Genomic DNA, 17886 nt, shown 5'->3' on the forward strand with positions numbered 1-17886 from the left:
GTGGAGTCCTGGATCCGTGAGCTGGTGTCCCCTCTGACCCAGAAAAGAGGGCAGAAGTCAGGGGGAATTCCAGGTCAGCTGGAAAATTACTGAGCCAGGAGAGTGGTTGGTGGTATTTTCCAGACTTGGTGAAGGAGCACAGAGAGCAGGAGGGAGTTGTCCCACCTCAGAGGAGCAGGAGCCCCCTCTTCCCAGCTGAGGCATTGCCAGGGGCCAACAGGCCTCATGCCTTATGGCATGAGGAAGGAGGAGGGCTCGGGAGACTGATCAGGCAGCATGGTGTAAGATCCTGGGCCCCACCCAGTGGTCCGGCCACTTGAATAAGTGCCGGGTCACCCCTCCCCAAGGCAGGTGCCAGCCACTTCTTTACCAAGCTGACAGATGTGCTCTCCAGGCCCGGCCCAACACAGGGTGATGTAAGGCCCTGTGCTGTGAGAAATGGTCCCTCCCCTTTTTCTGCTGGGGTAGCCTCCTGTAATAATAGCTAACTTTTCCTGATTGTGCCAGGCACTGTTCTAAATGCATTCCATGCATTAACTCATTCAATCTTTACAACAACTCAGGAGATGGGTAACATTTTCAGATAAAGAAACTGAGGCAATCCCTCAGTCCAATTAGAACTACTATTACTACTACTACAACACACACACACACACACGCATGCACACAGACACACACACACACAGTCTCTAAGCCCCAGAAGCAAGACAGAGGCAGCAATCCCTCATCTATCCTTGCCAGTGACTTCCAAGCCTTAATGAAAGTCCTAACACCCATACTACTCCCCATGAAGACTCTGGGTCGTTCTGGACAACAGCTCCTCTGGGCTTCAGTTCCCCATTAAATCAGCTGTAGGAAAACCACCTTCCTCCCTTCTCCCTCCCCCACCATAAACACACACACACACACACACACACACACACACACACCCTACTCCCTAGCTACTTCCCATTTATAGGAAATGGGGGATGACGTGAGGAGCAAGGCCATCCTTGGGGAACTGCTAATAGTCTGGCTGGATATTGGAGAAACCAAAGATGCTGGCAAAAATGCATTAGCAGCTTCTGCTCCACCCCTACCCACAGCCCCTTCCCATTATCCTTGGGCTCAGAGCAAGCACCGTTCTCTTTCTACAAAGATGCAAAAACCCAGCTGGGCTGGTTAGCCTAGAAGAATGCTGAGAAGCCATGAAGAACCTGGAGTTCCCTTGATGTTTCCATCTCTCTTGCCATCTCCCAAAGGTTATGATTCCCTTTGAAGTTTCTTTGCTTCTTCCCCTGCCTGCCTCAGGATGACAGATGAATGGTCTCTGTAAGCATAAATGTAACCAACAGGTCCAAATCCTGACTATGAACCTTGAAGGGAGAGGGATGTGTCCATGGACACAGCAATTCCATTTCTGGGATTTCTCTTGTGCCAAAATAACCAGAGATATGTATGTATTTTGAAGCATGTACAAGATGTTCATCTTATCATTCTTTAAAATAGTAAAAAAAAATTAGAAACAATTTAAATGTAGAATAATAAGCTATTGTCTAAGCAAGTTATGCCAAATCCATATAATGGAACATTATGCTGCCATTAAAAATGGTTAATAACATAGAATTTTAATAGACTGGGGAAATATTCATGATATAGTCCCAGCGAAAATAGCTGGCTACAAAATAGTGTGTGCACAGTAGGATATACATTTTTTAAAACTTAGGTACATACCAATGCAATGTTAATATCCTGGATTGGATATTGGTACAGAAAAGAGACATTAGTGGGAAAAACTGGTGGAATCTGAATAAAGTCTGCAATTTAGCGACTAGTCCTCCACCAGTATTTGTTTCTCAGTTTTGATTATTGTACTATGGTTATGTTAACTTTGGGGAAAATTGGCTGAAGGGAAAATAAAATAAAAGTTTGTTCAATTAGGTGTATATCTATAGAGAAGAAGTGATTTAAAAAATACATACTGGTGAAAAAACCAGTGAATACTGATTTTCAATGAATGGGGAGGAAGAATAATTTTGATGGCAGGGGCTGGGGAGGGGTCAGGGAAACTTCTGTGTCTCCAAGTCTATATGGATCATAAATTGCTTTTGGAAATAGAAAGAAAAGAACCAATAAATATTATTGGGGGGGAGGGTAAAACTCAGTGGTAGAGTGCATGCTTAGCATGCATGAGGTCCTGGGTTCAATCCCCAGTACCTCCATTAAAAAATAAATAAATAAACAAACAAATAAATAAATAAATGCCATTTTTAAAAGGGAAGGAATAAAATAAAACAAAGAAAGGAGGAAGAAAGAGGAATCAGATATCACTTCTGAGCTCCCCCCAGTGTGGACGCCCACAGCCCATTCTGCTCAGAGGGTCTGGGGTTGGGGAGATCAGGGACCATAGCAGGAAAACCACCCTCAGGGCCTCCTTAGCTGAGAGGATTAGAAAGGTCTGAGTGACGAAATAAGATGGAGCAGTTTGAGAAGGGTGGAGGGGATTCTACCCCGCACCTGGGCCATATTTCCACCATCACCAAACACCCTGTGAGCACAGAAGAGGAGGAAATTGAAACCAATGAAAGAAAACGGGAGTGCTTCATCTTCCCTCTCAAACCTCAAGCTTGGGAATGACCTTAAGTTTGGTGACCTTTAGTTCCTGAGGTCACCCCGTTCCCCCCCCCCCCCCGCCATTGTCATTGCTAGAAGGTAGAGCCTTAGAATTGCTGGCCAATACAGCCCCTCACTGTGCAGCTGGGGACAGTCCAATGTGAGTGGTACCCCATGCAGGGAAGTTCTTAAAACAACAAACACCTTCAAAAAAAGTGTACTTTTTAAAGGAAACTTCCTTCTGACTGTGAAAAACAGAAATCCTACTACAAAGAGAACTTTCTTCTGGATTTACATTTCCTTCTGGGTCTTCCCTCCTCCCCAGTCCCACCCAGATCCATGGGGAATCAGGAGAGAGACCAAAGCTTCTTCCAGAGCAGAGATCCAGCTGAGCAGAGCACGGAGGTGGGGAAATGACGGGCCCAGCCCTTCTGTGGAAAGCTGTTGGCTTTTCAGCAGGCAGGCAGCAAAGTCAATGTCAAAAGGGAATGGCTTCAGAGGGCCAGCCTAGACCAGAGGAGAGAGTCACGGGGAGCCAGATCACTCAGCTGAGTTCACTAAGGGGCTGGACCCAAGCAGCTTTAAGCAGATTAAGCATGGCAGGGACATTGGCAGGGCTTCGAGGCACCAGGTATGGTGTGGACCTGGATGAGCACAGTGGTTCTTTCCAGCTCTGAGAGCCAGTGAAACCCACCCCACTCTCCTCTCAAAAGCCAGAACTGAGTCACTAAGCCTCTCCTATTTTAGGGGCATCAGCAGAATGCTCAAGTCAAGGAGTCTAGAACTGAAGCCCCAACGGCTTAGTTTTAGAAACCAATGTAACAGGAAGGATCAAAACTGGGACTTGATGGGACTCATTCAGAGGCAAAAAATGGTAATGCCTTTGCCTTAAAGCTTTCGGGAGTGAAACAGAAAACGTCCCTGTAAGTCTCTTAAGTGGGAAAGACACTGAATTAGCTGGGCTGTGTTCTGAAATGCCTGGAGCAAGGAGGTGAATTCATCGCTGTGAATATCCAAGATGCTACTCGGAGCTCAGATGGACTCACTACCAGGGTGGGGTTGGAGAATGGGGAGGGACAGCCAGAGGTGACAGAACTCCGCCTGCTCCCCGCCCCCATGGAGATCTTTCACCAGCTAGTACCTGAGAAGCGCTGGGCCATCATGTGGGCTCTGGAATCAGACAGGTCCAGTACCATTTACTATGCACCCAGGCACTCATTTCTCATTCAACAAACGTTTATTAAGTCACAATTACAAATCAGGCTCGGTGCTAGGGTGTAGTAACTTTATGCCTGCAAGCACGTCATTTAACCTCAAAGTCTAGATTTTTATGCAGAAAGTTTGTTGGGAGGAATGCAAGGCTACTGCATAACTAATGTACCTGGAGAATCTCAATGCATATCTGTCCATTCTGTCTCACAGAATCCAAAATGTGATTTAGGATATGTGGACGAACATACCAGGTAGCTTCTCTGCCCTTGTGGAGGTTACAGTCTTCTCTGTGAGCTAGAAAGGGGTACAAAAATACGATTCAGCAATATGTCAGCAAGTGCAAAAATGTCAAGGCTATAAACCAACTCCAGAGGTCAAACATGATCGGAGTTCAGTGGAAAAAATCAAGGAAGCGGAGAAGTTCTGAGCTGGGTTTTCAAGGTTGGCATGCTGGTGACGATGAGTGATAATTACTTGTTTCTGTACTAAACGACTTATGAAGTATTTTTCACATTAGGTTTTGATTCTCACAAGTACTTCTAAGGCAGGCAGGTGCCACCTCTTTTTACGGATGGGGAAACTGAGTCAAGTACCTTGCCCAGTGTGGCAGAGCTGAAGCAAGTGAGGGCCTGGGGCCCCTGATCTTGGTGGCCTGGAGCCCTGGTTCCCTGCCGGGCAGTAGAAGCCAGGGCTCAGCACTCACTCACTCAGCTGCCACCCTGGCAGCGATGTGTTCCCACAGCAGCAGCAGCAGGCCTGGACAGAGCCCAGATCAGGAGGCAGAGGAGCTCAAAGGGGATTTGGTTGCGGGCTGTGTCTCCACAGTCTTCAGAGTGGGAAAAATGGAGGGGTCAAGTGAGGGGCGAGAGGACACAAGGGATGAGGCCCCAAGGTCTCGCTCCCATTCTCTGTGGAGGGCTGACCCTTCAGCTGTGAGGCAGGAATAAAAGGAGTCTGGTGTCCCCACTGGTAGGCGCTCTCCCACTCTTTACTCAACCAGAGACAAGAGGACCAAACAAAGGGAAAACATTAGACCTTCTGCAAAAGGGATGGGAGTCAGACCAGAAGAGGGACTTCCCTGGGCATCTGATGTAAAGTGTAAAGTCTCTAACCTCCCTTCCTTAAGTGTCCCCCAAGCTCTCCAAGCCCAGTGCAGTGCAGTCCAGGGGTCAGGGTGCGATGACCTGCAGCGGGCCCTGTCTCCCGGGACTGGTGTTGAGGGTCCTGCTGGGTGGGCAGGTTTTCCCATCCTGGGGGGGAGGGCCTGAAGGTGCCAGGAGTTGTGGTTAGTAGGCCAGGGTTGGAGTCACTTTGGCAGGATTTACTGCTGTACCTGGACTTGTGTCTGTGTCTGGGGAGTGAGGGGAGCTGATACCAGTTTAAGTGTCTATAAAGCCATTCTCACGGTCCTGATGCAATGCTCAGGATAATAAGCAAGTGAGTAATTAATAATTAGATTGTGAACTAACCTCTTGCCTCAGGGTATGGTACCACTTTTGCACAATTCGTCCTCAGGCTTGCAGGAGAGAGAGGCACAGGCCTGGTTCAGGGGTCTGGACAGGGCCCCCAGCCCCCAGACGCTGCAGCTCCAGAGGAACAGAAGGAACTAGTAGGAAGCGCCCCTCTGCTGGGCTCCAAGGCCAGGAAATGGAGGGAGAGCGAGCCACAAAACCTATAGCCTGGATTTTGTTTGGTTTTTCTTTTCTTTAATTAATTAACTTCAGAGTCCCGCCCGGGGCTCCCATGTACAGTTGTACATGTTATCCACTCCGCAAGCACAACTAGGCAAGGGTCATGGCCACATCTACTTTTTTCTAATTTGCATAAAAGCACTTTATGGGCTGGCAGTAGCCCTGGTACCTGTGATGAATCAAGTACTGCTTGACGCTGAGGATTACTTCCTGTCTCTCCCTCCTTTCACTCCAGTTCATTCTTCTCTTCCCATCCCATTTTAATCTTTTTTAAAAAAAAACTTTATTGTTTATTGAAGTGTAGTTGATTTACCACGTTAGTTTCAGGTGTATAGCAAAGTGATTCAGTTTCCATTTTAACCTTATACCCACATTCAGAATAGACCCTCTGGAGACTTGGTGGGATACACAGATCGCAGACTCTGGAGTTAGACAGACTAGGGCTTGCTGGCCTCACTAGCAGTAAACTTGGGGCAAATGACTTAGCTTTGTGAGCCTAGGTGGCACCCTGTAAGTGGGGTTGTGTGAGAATGAGAGGGCACTTAGTTTAGTGCTTGACACAAAAGCAGGAAATAATTAACAGCCCTGGTCCCTTTCGCCTCCATCCTCTGCCTCCTACCCTGGGCTCAGAGTCACAGCCCAGTTCTGTCCCCATTGCCCTGCCAGTCTTCCCCACACCCCATTCCATGGCCGCGGCAGTCCTTGTAGGCAAATGGCACTGTGTTCAAAGCACCTGCACAAGCACCTCCCGTGTGCTCCTCACCAATCTGAGCAGGGGACAGGAAGGCGTCAGTTCTGCGTTTTATAGGACGAGGACACAGCCCTGGAGAGGTGGCTTACCAGGGGTTCGGTGGCTGCAGAGTGCCAGAATGGGCTGGAACCCAAGGCCCACACACCCTTTGTGCTGAGCTCCCCAGCAGTCACACTGCAGGTTTCTGGAAAGTTACTAACACCTTCCCAGAATAAAGGAGGGGAGAGGTGGGTGCTGCCTGAAATCCACACATTCAAAACCTCTCCTTACCCTCCCAGCCCTGAGCAGATGGGCAGCAGAGCCAAGGGCCAGGAGAAAATGTCACACTAGCCTTGGCAGGAAGTGGACCAGTATCTCCATCTAACTGCCGGGGCTGCCACAGGAAGGCTGGGCCCGACCAGAGAGATGCTGAGACCAGACCACAAGCAGGGGCCTGAGTGTGATGTGAGTCTGAGATAGCATCTCCAAGGCCTCCCAGCTCTGGGACAGGCCCTCCTCCCCTCACTGATGGAGGCCTCCAGCCCCTCTGACTCTGCCCAGGGCACGCTATGCTTAGGTTATTTCAAAGTCACTCAGCCACTCGGAGCCCGTCTCACTGTTAGGGCAGTGGGTAGGCTCACTCTGTCTGTTGGGTGATGTGGGCACAAAGGCCACAGCTTGTTCCTGTGAACATTCCTTCCTGGGCTTTATGGTTTTCAAGGTGGTTTCATGTGCAGCGTGTCATTTGGTTCTCATGATGATCTCGGGAGACAGGTGTTATTAAAGGGTGGAAACATAAACTTAGAGAAGTAGAAAGTGACTTGCTAGGGCCACACAGCCATCCATGCCGGAGCCCGGCCTGACCTCTGGTCCTCTGGCCATGTCTGCTTCTAAGGAAGATGAGTCCCAGGGACGCAGGCTGCTCGGTGCTGGGATGTGAACACAGGGAGACAGAACAGAGCTGTCTCTGCTCTTGAGATGTCTTTGGTAGAATAGGCCTTTTCCTCCTTAGAGGGAGCATGGCAGTGGTGGGGGCTTGGCCCCGGCCCTTGTGAGCCCCCAGGGGTGGCGGAGGAAGGACTAGGGCTCCCCGGGCCCTCCCTGCCCTTAGGACGGCAGCCTGATCCCTCCTGCTCTTGGCTTCCTGTTCACCCCCGGCAGCCTGCCTTTTCCCAGGCCTGAGCCTTCGCGTTTGCATTTTGCCTCTGGTCTTTCCCTCCACAGCCGTGAATGTGCACACAGAGCCCACCTCCAGGGCCACACAGCAGCCTCTGCCGTCTTGCAGCTCCATCAGCCCTGAGCCTCTGCCATGAAAGGGGAGCCTCCCAAGGTGATTATACGCTCTGAGGAGAGAGAGGCCTGTCATTAGGAGCAGGCTTTCCACATCCTCTAAGCAGCTAGCTCTCCTGTTTTTTTTCCCAAGGAGAATCCACCAGGGCTCTCGCAGGCTGCCTTCTCTACGGGGACCTGCCTTGTGTATGTGGAACAGCTTCTGGGAGGAGAGAGGGTACCTAGGGCTCCTCCCTGGGGTGGGTCGCCCTTGTCTTTGAGAGCTGCCATCCCAGAGGTTAAGGTACCTTAACCACCCCCCTTCCACCTTCTAGGAAAAAGAAAAAAAAAAAAACAGAGAGGTAAGAGAAGCTGGAGCAATGGGCTCTGGTTGGGCACCGCTCTGGGGGTCCTTCTCCAAAAGGCTTCCAGGTGTGCAGCTCCCAGTATTGTCTCTCCGGACTCCGGGAGGTCGGCACTGCCTCCGTGGCCGTGGCCGAGGCTGAGAAGCAGCAGGGAACCCTGACAGAAGAGCGGTCCCCAGAGGCCACACTGTCCCTCTCCTCGCAGCCAGGCAGCCCCTCAGAAAAGCCCTTTCACTTTTTAGAATCAGCCAGGGATCCACACACATTTTCTCTAAAGGGCCAAGTGGTAAATATCTTAGGGACCATCCAGTGGTCTCTGTCACAACTCAGCTCTGCCCTTGTCACACAAAAGCAGCCACAGACAACACGTAAACCGATGGGTATGGCTGTGTCCTAATACATTTTATTTATGGACGCTGAAATTGGAATTTTTCATACAATTTTCATGTGTCAGGAAATACTCTTCTTCTTTTGATTTTTTTTTCCAATCACTTACAAATATAAAAACCCTTTGTCGTTCATGGGCCAATATTAAAAGCAGCCGTGGTTGTTTTCTGTTTGTCCCTCCACTAGAGTTATCCTGTGGTGTCAGCTGCCTTAATAAAAAGAATGATAAAGTTGATTAAAGAAGTGAAGGGTTAGTGTGTCAGAGCGTCTAGGCTCTATTCTACTATCTTTGGATAATAATGTGGATTTATTTATTTTTGAGGGGGAAAGGTAATTAGGTTTTTGTCTATTATTATTATTATTAACAGAGGCACTGGGGATTGAACCCAGGACCTCGTGCATGCTAAGCACGCGCTCCACCACCGAGCTATATCCCTCCCCCGGTGGATTTATTTTTAAACCAGTGCTTATTCCATATCTATTTTGTGCTTTCACATAATTCTCTCATCTTCACAGCAATCTTATGCAGCCAAGTGGTAGCACTTCTGTTTTACAGATGAGGAAAATTAAATGCAAAGAGGTAAAGCAACTTGTCTGGGGCTGCACAGGCAATATATGGGCCTTTGCCAGCCCACCTGCAACCTCAGGGGATTCATCTGTCATCCAGTACAATATTAGTTAAGCCCCTTCTAGATGCTGGGTTTACGCTGGTAGGTAGGACAGGCAAGGTCCCCACACCCTGAAGTATACATTTCAGTAGGGAAACCACACAGACTTATAGCTAAATAACTTCCGATGAGTTAGAAGACTTGGGGGGAAGAGTTGGGGAGGGAGATCAAGGAAGAGAGGACTCTCTGAGGAGATGACATCTGAGCTGGATCTGGAAAATTAAGGAGGAGCCCACTTAGGAAGATCTGAGAGGAATGGATGAGGAAAATGGAACAGCAAATGCAAAGGCCCTGAGGCAGGTGAGTGCCAGGAATGGAAAGAGAGCCAGAGCAAGGAAAGGAGGCAGAGATGGGGTTGGATAAGTGAGCAGCAACCAGACTGTGTGGATTTCATTCTTGTGCAACAGGAGGACACTAGACGGAGTCCAGCAGAAGAGCGACATGATCTAATTTATGTGTTTAAAGAGCATCTTGGTATGAGGCATAAGCTTGGCTGGGAGAAATGTCAATTATGTCAGTGAAAAGTGTGATGATGGGCCCAGAGCTGTTTGGAGCAGAACCAGACATTTGCTGTGACCGCTGGAGTGGCCTGGAGGGAACTGAACGGGGTGGAGATGGCTCCTTTTGACTGGCCACACCTACAGGGACTCTGCCTCCATCTTCCCTCTCCTGTCTCTCTTACCACCACCTCCACCTTTGAGGAGGCAAGCCCTCTGAGACCCAAAGGGCCATGGGAGAGAGAACCGGCAGAGTGAGAAGACCAAGGCACTCGGGAGGGTCGTGATCTGTTGCCCTCCACCCCCCAACTACTGGCTTCAAAGGCCAGGGGCTCTTCCCAGCCTCACCTCTCGTCCCAGCCTGGGCCTGGGAGGCACCAGAGGCAGGATGAGTAGATGGAAACAGGGAACATGGTGTCAAGAACCTATGATCTCCTTCTCTTCCATGTTCCAAAGCAACAAGAGTGGGAACAAGGAAAGGAGGGTTCTCTTTCTCCCTTTCCAGTGGCCTAGGGCTTGGGGACAGTCCCATGATAGGATCAAAAGGTTAAGCATTTTTGTCAGATCAGAGGCCTGGCTGGGAGGAGGGCTGTGCAGGGGCCAGGAGGTTTCTGGAACGCGTTGGAGGCACCAAGGGCTTCGGCAGCTTGGGGTTTGGAATTTGAAAGGAGGGGTCGGTTGGTGGAAGGTCTGCATGTTTTTGGCAGGGAAAGCGTCCATCCTCGCTAGCCCACATCACTAGCCATCCCAATGAGGGATGCTCACCGTCCATCTCTCGCCTTTAATAAAGCAAACAGAAGCTCACCTTGAAAGTAGGAAAAACAGCATGCTGTCTCCAGCCAAGTGGTAGCGGAACCGGCGACCCCTGGGGCTGAACCCCATTTGCCCGTTCCCGCTCTGCTGTGGTCAGCGCTGATGCAGCAGGGAGGCGCCTGCATCCAGTCCAGTCCACTGCTGGGTCCAGCCTCCCTGCCTTTGCTCAGATCCACCTTGTTCTGCTTGGGCCCCTCTGCAGGCTCCCCGTAAACCAGACTCCCGTGGTCTCTCCCGCTCCAGGTTTTATTACCTTTCACTTCCCCGTAAGGAGTGGAGGGAGGAAGGAAACTAACATACATGCAGCAGCAGCTGTGAGTTGAGAACTTTATATATACTGTTTTATTTATTCCTGTGACTCTTATGAGAAAGATATTTACCTTCATTTTACTGAACAGGAAGTAGAGTCTCAGAGAGCTTCATGTAACTTGCCCAGAACACACAGCTAAAAAGTGGTGGAGGCAGGAGTTGAATCAGGTCTGCTTCCCAAGCCCCTCTTCTCTTCACTCTTACAGCCGCCTCAGCATCCCTGCGACTTCCTAGTTTATCGTTCCCACTGTCACAGGCTGCTTGTCTGTTGCCCTCTTTCTCCTTCACCTGTATATTGATTGACATTTTCCTTTGGTTTCTTTGCCCACCTTGTCCCAGCTATCCCAGTTTGTCATCTCATGATGACCATGTATCTTTTGATCAATCCTTTGTTCAGGTAGTGCCTTGATGTTTGGTTCACTGTTGATGGTAGTTCCCATTATGCACCGTAATTCGCGTGTCCTCCCTCGCTGCCTCCTGGACGGAAGTGCCGTAGCAGGTGGTTTTCAGCCACAAGGAGCACTAAGGATCTGCTGTGTGCCCATGAGATGGTGTCCCTGGATGGAAAACCACGCCATGTTCACATAAAACCTGGTCACAAATGTCCATAGCAGCCTTATTTGTAATTTGTAACAGAATCAACTCAAATGTCCTTTGAAATGTGAATGGTTAAATACACTCTGATACCAACATACCACGGATTACTACTCACCAATAAAAAGAGATGAATTATTGACGCACACAACGACTTGGATGGACCTTCAGGGAATTATGCCGAGAGAAAAGCCAATCCCCAAAAGACACGTGCTATATGATTCCTTTTATAAACATTTTTGAAATAAAACTTTAGAAATGGAGCAGAGAATCGTGGTTGCCAGGAATGGGGGTGGGGCGTGGTTATAAAAAGGCAACACAAAGGATTCTTTTTCCTTGTAGTGTTGTAACTTCAGAATCTGGATTGTGATGGCTCAGACACACACAGGTGATAAAACTATGAAACTAAACACACACACGCAAGCAACAAGTACAATGGAAGATCTGAGTAAGATTGGTGGATCGTATCAGGGGGCAGTTTCCTGGTTGTGATATTGCACTGTGGTTTTGCAAAACGTGGCAAAAGCTGGGCACCATGTACAAGGGCTCTGTCTATATTGTTATGGTAACTGCATGTGAATTTACAATAAAAATGTCAAATGCGAAGAAGGGAGAGAGAGAGAGAGAGCGATCTCCTGCCCTCCAGGGGCTGACAGTCTCCACTTTTCCTGTTTCTTTCCGCTGCCTCTTTATCCAGCTCTGGGTTGAATGTAGTTGAGACATAACAAAGGAGTGGGCTGATTTTCCTCAGGGAAGAAATTGCTGGATGGTCATTGAAAGACCACAAATTCAGGTTAATTGTCACTCCTCTTCCTGATTTCCGCAATCCCAATCTCCTCAATTTTGGCTTTTTTTTTTTTTTAAAGGAGAATTGGGTGGCCATAGAGGTTGTCTCTTGTGTGGCTCCACGCTGCCCAGCTCCCTCCCCGCTGACCAGTCTCCTCCGTGTCACTGCTGGTCTTGCAGAGACTGGTGACCCTGGGATCTTTTCTCTCTGTGTGTCCTGGTGTCTGTCTGTCTGCCTGTCTCTCCAGTAGTGGAAAGGGGAATGGTGCCCGTAACCCTCACATCCTGGAATCTGCTTCGTGTGTAACCTTCCCAGGGAAGCAGCAGCCCAGCTGTTTCCTGCTCCCGTGGCTGCTCCCTCCACATTCCTCTCACCTATGGTCCCACATGGGGCGATTTTCTAAAACCACTTCCCAGGGACTGTGCTGACAGAGGGAGACGCTGGGGGAGAGGAAGGTCTTACATCCCTGTCCCAGGACCTTAGCCAACCTCCCCTGCCTCCCCCTTGTGTCCCGTCCTCCCTTCCCTCCCTCCCCCACCCCCCAGCCAAGCTTGAAGCAGCAGCTGTACACAGCAGGGGTGGGGACAGCCACACTCCCTCTAACTCCCAGGCAGCAGCTGAAGGGCGGTGAATAAACAGCTTGACTTCCTCAGGATCCTTTCTGCCACAAAGCCTGTATCCATCACCTAATCGCATCCTTTGCCTGGGTTTCCTCAAAGCATCCATGTCACGGCCATGCCCAGTGACAGGTTCAGAGGCTTCTGCGGGGAGAAGGAGGCAGTCTGGTCCGCGTCTGCAGGTTGGGCTGGGCGCTCCTGGAGGGGGCAGCGAAGGCAGGGAGCACTGCGAGCAGCTGCGTCCTTTCTTGTCCTTCCCATGATACCCACGACGAGGGGGCACCAGGAACTTGGGTTTCCCAGCTCAGCTGAGAAACTATTTCCTTTCATAAAGAGGCATGTAATTAGCCTGGGGAAATGGGAGGACCCCGCAGTCAACGTGTCCTTTGGCTACATTGACAAGAGAGGAGGGGCTGCAGAGGACGAGCTGCCCCCCTTCCCACCTCCCACCCTCCGGAACACACAAACACTGATGCCCTGCCAGCTTCTCTCTTATGCACACACACAGGCCGCGCCCAGAGAAGAAATACTAGGTGTCCTAGAATGTATGGGATGCCTTTGAAATCTTGTCAAATTAGGAGCATGCTGTGATGGATTCAGGACGCAGGCAGATGCAGGACCACCCCAGCCATCAGCAACTTCCTAGAGGAAGAGGCTCCTTTGGGATCTTTTCCTCCCTACTTCATGTTTCATGTCGCTTTCCACTCAGAACCAGCGATTCCCCCAAGACTGAGACCCCCCAGGCCCACACTAGGCTGCCAGTTGCAGCCCAGCCACCAAGGTGTGGATGAAACCCCAGGCCTCATCACCACAGCCCCTCCCTCCTCTATAGGAATCCACTGCAGCGTCAGAGAGGGAGGGGGAGGGCTACATGGGAGCTCACACCACTCCCAGCCATCCCACCCTCCTCCCCAGCCTGCCTCCTTATAGTCCTATTTCCTAGTCAGAGCCTCTGTATTAAATGTTTCTACCATGCACCGCCCCCCATCACCTAACCACGGTGATCTGATCGGCCAAGAGAATGTTGTTCTGAGGCAGACCTGGCCTGTGCCCTTCCTGAACCTTAGGGCATTCCAAAAGAGACCCCCATCTGGCTCCATCCACAAGTACCAAAATGTACAGAAGAAGCCTGCTGTTTGCCGGCTATTTCACAGGACAAATATAAATAAACAGATAGTGCCTGAAGCAAGGCACCTGGGGAGGCTCAGGGGTTAGGTAGCCAGGGCCCCAAGGCAAGCTGGCTCAGTGGTTTCCAACCCTTCCACCCATCCCCTGATTTGCCTGGATTGCACCATCATCCCAGCCTCGAGAGACACACAGTCAGAGAAACATAACTTCCCTCTGCCGGGTGAAGGAAAGGCACTGCGATTTAGCAACTGAGGCTACTCCTGGCTCGTGTGCTATTGATGCATTATTAACTTCTCAACCCCCAGGGGAAATACCACTGTGTGGCCTCTTGCTGGGCAGTTTCACTATGATCCTCATAACAACCCTGAGAAGTAGATGTTACTGACATAGTTAACAATCTGAGAAATTGAGGCTCGGGGAAGGTAAGTTTCTGGTTAGTGGAAAACCAGAACTCAGACCTGGGTCCTTGACTTTTATCTATTTAAAGTTTTTTCTTTTTTCTTTTTTTCATTACATCTCTCTTTTCATCTATTTTTGTCAACTCACTGCTCCCTGATGTTTTCTGCTAGAGGCTGGATATTCTGGGCAGCAAGTGAAGGGGACCGAAATGCAATTGATCAGCGTTAACCTTAGTCAAGAAAAAAGTTGCAGAATGTTGCGTTTGTCAGGCTGTGTGATCTGGGGCACATTATTTGACCATCTCAAGACCTCGGGTTCTTCCTCTATCAAACTGGGGCTAGTGCTATTTCCTGGATCTCGTGGGACTGTTTTGTGGATTCAATGGTAGAAGGCATGATAAATATTCCTTGAACATAAGCACACAAAAACAAGAGCTACTGTTATTAAGACTTAATGTTGGAAGAGAAAGTATATAAGTTAACAGCCAAGAGGGGCAGGGTGTAGCTCAGTAGTAGAGCATGTGCTTAGCATCCACGAGGTCCTGGGTTCAATCCCCAGTACTTCCGTTAAAATAAACGAATAAATAAATAAAATAAACCAAATTGCACCCCTCCCAAAATTGCCCCAAACCCCACAAGTTAACAGTCAAAATGAGTTTTCCAGGGTGAGATGTAGATTATTAAAGGATGTTACTATGTATGTTCTCTTGAACAGGAACATCTGTGGTTTGTCAAAGACATTTTCAAGGTCAAGTTGTCTTCTGAGAAAGTGAGTGGGGAAAAAAAAAAAAAAAAAAGAAAACCACAGAACCATGTCCTGAATCTGTAGGAAGTCCAACAGCAGGCAGGATTCTTAAGTCACAAGGTAAAAAGTAGAGGTACCAGAGGAGGCACGTGACAGTGGGATTCCTCAAAAAGAGTCTGTTCCAGCTCTGATGACTCCTACAGGGGGATGAAGCATCCAAGAGTGGAGAAAATTATTTCCAGGAAAGGCAAATAAAGAGGTAACTAAAGGATTTAATTGGTGCTGGGGAGCCAAACCCAGACAGGTACAATGACTGGTCTGTCTCAATAGTACCACTGAGGCCAAATTGCCTTTTCTAATGAGATGAGAAGGGCAAGGATCTAGTCCAGCTGATCCCGTGTCATGATTTAAACCAGCCGGGGTTCTTAAACTTCAGTGTGCACGGGAATCAACTGGAAGGCTTGTTAAACCCAAACAGTTGGGCCCCACTCCCAGTTTCTGATTCAACAGCCCCTGAGATGGGGCTGAATGAAGATTCTGCATTTTGAGTAAGTTCCCAGCTGATGGGTCCAGGGATGGCATTTTGAGAACCACTGGTTTCAAGCACTTTTCCATGAGGAGCCAAATGTATCAAATCACAGAACCCTTAATACCTTCCTTTCCAATACATGTAACAGCTGCATTTAGTGATTAGTCTTTTACACTTTACCACCTTGATGAGAAAACGAATGCCCGTGTTCTCAATTAGGACTTGTACGTTGAAAACAGAAGAAGAAACAAACACCCCCAAACAAAGAAATCTCTCTGGAAAGTCGGGTTGACACACGCCGAGGGTTGACTTGCCTGCAGGGTAGGTGGAGAAATGGGGTTCAAGAAGCCGGGCTCTTTATTCCTCACACTGGTCCTTCACCACTGGTGCTTTCCTACCGAGAACCTGCCTTGTCTGTCTGTCTGTCTGTCTGCGTCAAAGCCCGCATTCTGACTCTACAAGAATGTTGTGAAAGCTCAGCCCGAGGGCAGACAGCTATCCGAGTTTACAGCTTCGTCTTCTTAATACCATACTCTTAAGAGGGAACAAAACTCCAGTTCTCATGACCTTAAATGCTGACGCTTGTCCAAAATGCCTAATGAGGGGAAGCACATGTCATGCACATTCACGGAACTCAGAGATGCTAACTGGGTTAAGAAAAGTGAACACTTTTACGGAAGCCCAGTGACCAGTTCTATCTGCTTAGGCAAGATAACAGGACAAGAGGGACTTTCAACTTTTGCGAGTTATCTTATCTGCACAAGAAGCACAAATGGTGTCCTTAAAAATCTGATGGAAGGGGGTGTTACAAGATAAGAGGCTTCTGACCAGAATTTCAGTATTTATATAGTCTGACTGTTACTCAACTTACATAAACCAATTTTTTTTTTTTTTTAAAAAGGCCTCATCCCTATCTGTTAAAATAGGGTCTTTCTTCCCCGCAGACTTAAGAGAATTTGCAGGGAAGGAGGAAGGCATCCGTCTTGTAGCTCGGTCCCTGGGGTTCAGTTCCAAAGATGCTATTCGTTTAAAAAAGGGTCTCTTGATAGGCACCCCCCCCCCCAACAAAAAGCATTCTAGTAAGGCTTCCATATCACAGGAACTCAGGGTATCACACTGCAACAGTGAAGCAGTTCCGTTGAGGCCCTGGGTTCTTTCCCTGATAATGGCTCCAAGACATAGTCTTGAGGCTTCATTTCTGGCAGTAAATTTGAAAAACCAAAGAGACAAGAATAAGGTGATTTCATACACCAAAAATAGACTCCTGATAAGTATTTCTAATTAGTTTTCCAGTTCAAATGAGTGTCCCTTCATTTGAAATCTATGTCCCATAACTAGGGATACACTTTGTAATCATTGGGTGGAATTTTTTTTCCATATGAGATGCTGAAGAAACACTCAAATGCCGATCAGTTCTATGTACTTCCACTATTAAAAGCCCTTTGCTAGAGGAGGTGACTTGGGACTGACTGTCACTATTCCGTCTTCTCTAAAGCCACCCCACCTTGTGGGCTGGTTAAAGTTTATCCTTTTGCCAGAGTGTTCTTATTAATAAATAACTCGTTTGTATGCCAGAGACAAAGCTAAAAGATTTCAGTTCTGCAGGAATGAGGTATTTACCAGCCACGTACCTCGCCTAGAGGCACATTGCTGCTTTTGTCTGAGACTGTTGCCAAGACCAGACCAGTCTGTCTACAGAGCCAGCAGCAGCCTGGGTGCCAGAGAGCCTCCTTACCAGGGGTTAGGTGCACACAGCCTCACTCACTCTCACAGTGTCCCTTCGAAGCCAGGAAAGTCATCCCTTATTATCTCCATTGTATAAAAAGGAGAATCGGCGTGGGCTGGGGAGAGATGGGGGGAGGATTAGTAAGTGACTTGCCCAGGATCACCCTGTAAACTGCTCTGCTTCATCCACAACCAGCCACAAAGCTTCTCTTAAAGCAGGTTGCAAAATGAGGAAAGGCGACTGGAGGCCTCAATAAAACAGACTCTTGCTCTTGCTTTAGCAGGCGTTTTGTGCTATTCTCAACCCTGCTGCTTAACACCTGTTGCATTTTTTTGTACCAGTCACATGCATTTCCTGAGTAACCCAATTTTAAATATTTCATGCTTTAGTTCCTTACACCATAAAAATATCACAGAAATGCAAATATTCTGAGGTCCATACTGTATCTTAGACTGTTTTTTCCCAGTGAGGATTAGGACAAAACACTTTGTCATACTACAGGTCCCGATTTTTGGTTTGGAATAGAGGCATCATAATTTTCATCGTCAATAACTATTGCCGGCTAATTCAGAGGTCAATTCTAGAAGCAAGAGATGTAGAATTCTAGGAACTCCCATTTCTACTGTCTGGCATTATGAGGGTGTCCCCACTTAGACTCACATCTCCCAGAGCAGGGCATCCGCTTCTCAGTGGCCGCCCAGTGCTGCTGACTGCTGAGGAGTGAGTAACCCAAACATCAGGTCTTGTTGCTTCACTTGAAGGCGTGGGAAGAGAATGAGGGAACGGAGGATGAGAGGAGTGACCTGCTTTGCGATGGCCCAAGACTAGC

Source organism: Camelus dromedarius, chromosome 21 (assembly GCF_036321535.1).
Source record: "Camelus dromedarius isolate mCamDro1 chromosome 21, mCamDro1.pat, whole genome shotgun sequence".
In the NCBI taxonomy this organism is placed as follows: domain Eukaryota; kingdom Metazoa; phylum Chordata; class Mammalia; order Artiodactyla; family Camelidae; genus Camelus; species Camelus dromedarius.